Source organism: Oryza sativa, chromosome 5 (assembly GCF_034140825.1).
Source record: "Oryza sativa Japonica Group chromosome 5, ASM3414082v1".
In the NCBI taxonomy this organism is placed as follows: domain Eukaryota; kingdom Viridiplantae; phylum Streptophyta; class Magnoliopsida; order Poales; family Poaceae; genus Oryza; species Oryza sativa.
This window is the reverse complement of record NC_089039.1, coordinates 3,181,762-3,186,850: the sequence shown is the minus strand read 5'-3', so window position 1 is coordinate 3,186,850 and position 5,089 is coordinate 3,181,762. Positions and strand designations below refer to the sequence as shown.

At 39.4% G+C, this 5,089-nt stretch overlaps 1 long non-coding RNA gene across 1 annotated transcript; it reads right to left on the bottom strand.

Annotated features, from left to right (window-relative positions):
• Nucleotides 1-947: 947 nt before the first annotated feature.
• Nucleotides 948-2,534, bottom strand: LOC112938993 (uncharacterized). Its single transcript, XR_010741317.1, has 3 exons — nt 2,249-2,534; nt 1,787-2,177; nt 948-1,239 (listed from the first exon to the last, which is right to left on the bottom strand). It is a non-coding gene; the product is annotated as an uncharacterized lncRNA (long non-coding RNA).
• Between the last annotated feature and the right edge of the window lie 2,555 nt (nt 2,535-5,089).

Here is a 5,089-nt window from a genome sequence, read left to right as displayed (position 1 = left end):
GAGTATCCTATGTGTGGAGCTGTCATTGACCAAGCTCAAGGTATGATTTAGGACATCTTAGCTACATGGATGCCTATAACTTGAGGGTTCGCGAAACTTACAATCCTGATGTCTCATATGCCCAATTGCATTTTTGTTACATACTCCCCCCCCCATACACACGAGTGGACTGTTGTTTGGTCATGCATAAACAAGATGAATATAATACAACATATGAACGAAATTGACTAAATTTTGTGGGAGTCTAAATATGCTCTCTGAAACCACATAAACACAGATCCTTCTCCTTGTCCCTTTAACAGACCCCCCAAAACAACTATATATACTTAGATGTTCCTCTCAATAATATTCGGTATATGCTTATTCTTCGAATAAAATGCATATGCATTCCTGAAGGCTCGAGAGCATATATATATATATATATATAGGGATGCGCTAAACCGCGTATGAGGTGCGCAATAACTAAACTACTCCCCTCACAGCACCCACCCCCACTAGGGGGCTCTCCCACCGTCTCCCGCACCTTTTTCTCTCTCTCACCATTTTTGTCTTTCAGTAAATAAATTACTCGCAGTTAATATCTTCTTATTAGTAAATGAATTTCTAACTAATAATTGATCTTTACATTGTCATCCCGCATCTTTTGGCATGTCCATTCCAACTGTAACCCGCACATTTCTCTTGCACACGTAGTAACTAAATTACTCCCTGTTAATATATTTTATTAGTAAATAAATTACTCGGAATCCAATTCATTCCTTATCTCAGTAATTGGATTACTCCCAGGTTGTTTTCAGCCCTTCTCAATTGGTTACTTCTCTCAGTAAATGAATTACTGTCGGGTTGTTCTCATTCATTCTCTTAGTAAATAAATTACTTAAGATAATACTACACTTAATTGGTTATCATACTTTCTCGCAGTAAATAAATTACTTAAAAATAGCGTATTGACATCGTCACAAGATTTCTCTTAGTAAATAAATTTATATTACACCAATCTCAACATAACATATTGATATTGCCAAAAAATTCTCTTAGTAACCATGTTACTATTGCACCGATAGTTCTCAACATATGTCTCTTAGTAACTAAATTACTATTACATGCACGAATCCAACAAGCAAGACGACGCTAGTGCCACATATCGATGTTGAGCCGACAAAGCACTATAGATTCCTTAGGTCTCCCATCGACATATATCCATCACGCATGAATATCTAGAGAGCATCCCACAACCACCTGGATATAGACAAAAACGATTACATCATAAGAGAAGTCTTTAATTTACACTCATAAATGACTCTAAATGAGATATGGTTCGCCGAAGAAGAAATAAAATGCTTCATAAAAAATTGAGCTACCAGTTTAGGTTCCTTTATGCCTACTTTTAGCCAACAGTTCTTTTTTTATTCAGACAAGCATGGAGGTCACATTTTGTTTCCTTAACTGTGGTTCCTGGGCTCGCCTAGACCCGATCTGCAATCGATGACATTGTGCAAAAAAGAAAAATTAAGAATGCAGTTGGCCGAAAAATGTAGAATAGGTAATTGGGATGCTTCAGGCTAAAATATCCAGATATCTCAGATTAATAACATACAAGTTATAAACTACATAAAACCTGCCATCTTTTCAGATGAAAAACGATTTCAAGAATAAAAATGGATAATGTTAAAAAAAAAGAATAAAAATGGATCTAATGTTCTTAGTGAAAAGAACAATCATAAATTCAGAATGATCTAGATTCTAGCATTCACTAGTCAATTATATCCAAGGATCAAATTTGTACCTGGAGGGTGGGGAGTCGATGATCTCGTTGGTAAAAATAGCAGATGCAGAAAAACACCCAGAGTATGTGCATGTTGTAGGTGTTGTTCTGCTCTGACAAGGATACCTACGAATCAATGAAAACGAAAGACAAAATAGATGTCTTCATCCCAACAAATAATTGATGCACTGTAATTTACATTTTGAATCTCTCCAATTGGAGCCGGGATACGCTGCTTGCTCTTCTTGTTGGCCTCAGCTTGGGGGAGTGGTGCAGCACCAGTCGTCGCCCCGGCCACCGCGGCCGGCTCCTCTCGCTGACGATCACTTGGTTGAAGGGGAGCACCACTGGCCGTCTAAATGCATCATGAAAACAACAGCCTCTAGCAGCGGGCCTGACTACATTGAAAATCCTACAAAATCAAAGGGTGTGTCAGAGCAAAGACAGAAAGAAAACAAAGCGGAACAGGAGAAAGGAGATGACCAGATCGATGGGGTTGATGCCAGGTGCACAGAGGAGACGTTGCCGCATCACTGGCATCCCTTTATTCTCCTTCTCCCGTCTCTCTTCGTGTTGAAAAGAAGCAAGTGGCCACATCCGGTGAGGCGGGCGTCGGCGCCGGGAGAGTGATATGGAGGACGTCGCTCCATCCTCTCCGTCGCCGCCGCCGCTCCTAGTCGAGGCTGCTGCCGTTGCTGACGCTCAACTGCTCCACCGAGCCGCCAAAGCGACCTCCTCTGTCTCTCAGATCCAAAAAAACAGGATCGGGATTGATTGTAACTGAATGGAGATGTGGTTAGACATCTATATATGTTGTGTAGGTAACGTCCAGTAAAAATATTATTCAGAATATGGATGCGAGAAGGGGCTTGGGGCTTGGGGGGGGGGGTGCGGACTGGCTGGAGGACAGGAGTGTGGGTGTGTTTTAGCTATACTACACCCCTGTTGTAGTATAGTATCTCCCTATACTAGGGACTATATATATATATATATATGGGTATATGGGTAAATTAACTGGTGCTATATGGGTATCCTATATATATATATGCTTCTTGAGTTCAGAGGAAATAATTAAAATAATTTAAAGAAGAACAATTAAAAGCAAACCTAATCAGATAGGCAGCCTACTTTATCTGACGTTACATGTGTGCATTTTATTTGTTGTCTATAGCAGCTGGATGGCTGCATCCATATCTCTTATAACTAAGTATCCCTTTGTTTTGACTTAGGCCTTTAAGTTGGACGCCAAGGAAGAACTTGGTGTCAGTGGTTTTAACAAGGAAGCAACAAATATTTCTGGCGAGCGTGCCCAAGGAGACTCAAACCTAGGCTGATAGGGGTGCATCCCAGCCACCCCTACCACGACGCTATGAGCGCATCTATTGGCTTAGGCATTTAAGTTGATTTTTGTGGCTGTTACGGTTTATAAGTCGATAACTTTTAGGGCCCCAGTTGGGCAAAGTGCTAACTCTAATATGCATAAGCCAAAAAGCTACTCAAACCTAGATATCGGCTTAACAGCGTAAGAATAGGATATGGCTTCAAAATATCCTAAGAAAAAAGCTGTCTGGTCACTTGGGCTTTGGCTTTTTAGATTATAAGCTGGCTCATATATATAAGACCAAACAAAGAGGTCTGGTGCTAAGTTATACACATGCCATTTCTATTAAGGAGATATTAATTTCATATAACTCTTCATGTAAAAAAAAAATTCTGATGGTGAAAGCTTATTGCAATTGTAAATGCCCCTACACTCACATGGTAGCCAGATGGAAATCCATTTAAAGGAAACTATTTTGCAACTGTACCACTTTCCTGGATTTATTGCAGTATACACTGGCCAGTGGATCTCAATAATACCAAACAATTGGTTTCTAAAATATTTATACTCTAGAGTTAGATGATGCATTTTTGTTCTGGAATGGTATAAAAAAAGTCAACAAATATATCATAAATTTAAAATGGGCACTTTCAAGAACATATAGGTTGCATAGGAATGACGAATCCCATTGCTATAACTACCTTAGTCCAATAATCTTCGGGTCGGCCCTACCGGTCACTGACTCTCGGGCTCATGCGTGCTGCTAACTTCTGAAGAACTGAAGATGTGATCTTTTTCTAGTTCGATTGCTCCGTGGACGATAATCATCCATAAGAGATGGGACGTGATCTTTTTCTAGTTCGATTGCTCCGTGGACGATAATAATCCATAAGAGATGGGACATCCTTGTTCCTTTCACAGCAGGATATCAGTAGGCAGTGTTTTGCCATCCTAATGCCTACCATTCCTTTCTCATTCATCTAACAAGTTGGAAGGGTGAGAGAAGACAGAACTTGGCTGAGATCAGCCACCAAACTTCTTCACATGATCAACATCTCTCCAATTCTTTCCATCTGTTTGCATCTCTCTTGGCTCATAGTCCTTTTATAGCTGCAGGACGCAACTAGCTAGTCTTCTCTTCACTAGAGAGAAGACTGATCAGATGTACTCTAACTCAAATTTAATTGAACAAAATTCAGAATCAAACAATAATACGCTAGCTGCATGCTACTATTACTTATACTACATATATAGTCATCTTCTTTAGATATGCTTTTCACATGAATATACTACCAAACTTGTACTACCGTTAATTTATAAATAACAAGAAAAAAAGAGCAGCTTTACGGTGCTCCATACTACCCTATACTAGTGCATTACACTACTGATCCAACGGTTTAGATTAGCTCAATTCTACTGAAGATCACACTTAGGGTGTGTTTGAGGAGAAGGGGATTGGAGAGATTGGGAAGATACGCAAAACGAGGTGGGCCATTAGCATATGATTAATTGAGTATTAACTATTTTAAATTGCAAAAATGGATTAATATGATTTTTTAAAGCAACTTTCCTATAGAAATTTTTTGCAAAAAACGCACCGTTTAGTAGTTTGGGAAGCGTGCGCACGGAAAACGAGGAGCTTTCTCACCCAATGTCCCTGGAACGAACACACGAACACAGCCTTAGTATAGGTAGTATACCCATGTAGTATGGTGTAGTACAAGGGTATTTTGGGAAAACAAATGATGGAATTTTTGTAATCTGTCACATGCACATCAACATTTTGTGTAAACATTACTACTCAAAATTCATCGTATCGATTAGTTCTAAATTGATCGAACCGATCAAATAATAAAGAAAAAGAATGATCGAGGTATCGAGCAGATCTCGGGGTCGCTGTTCAGCATGGTGTGTAATTTTAACAATCATTGTGTCATTTACCATAATACCCATAGTAAAGAAGGTTGCATTTCATCTATACTACCGCTCCTGCAGCTAGTAGA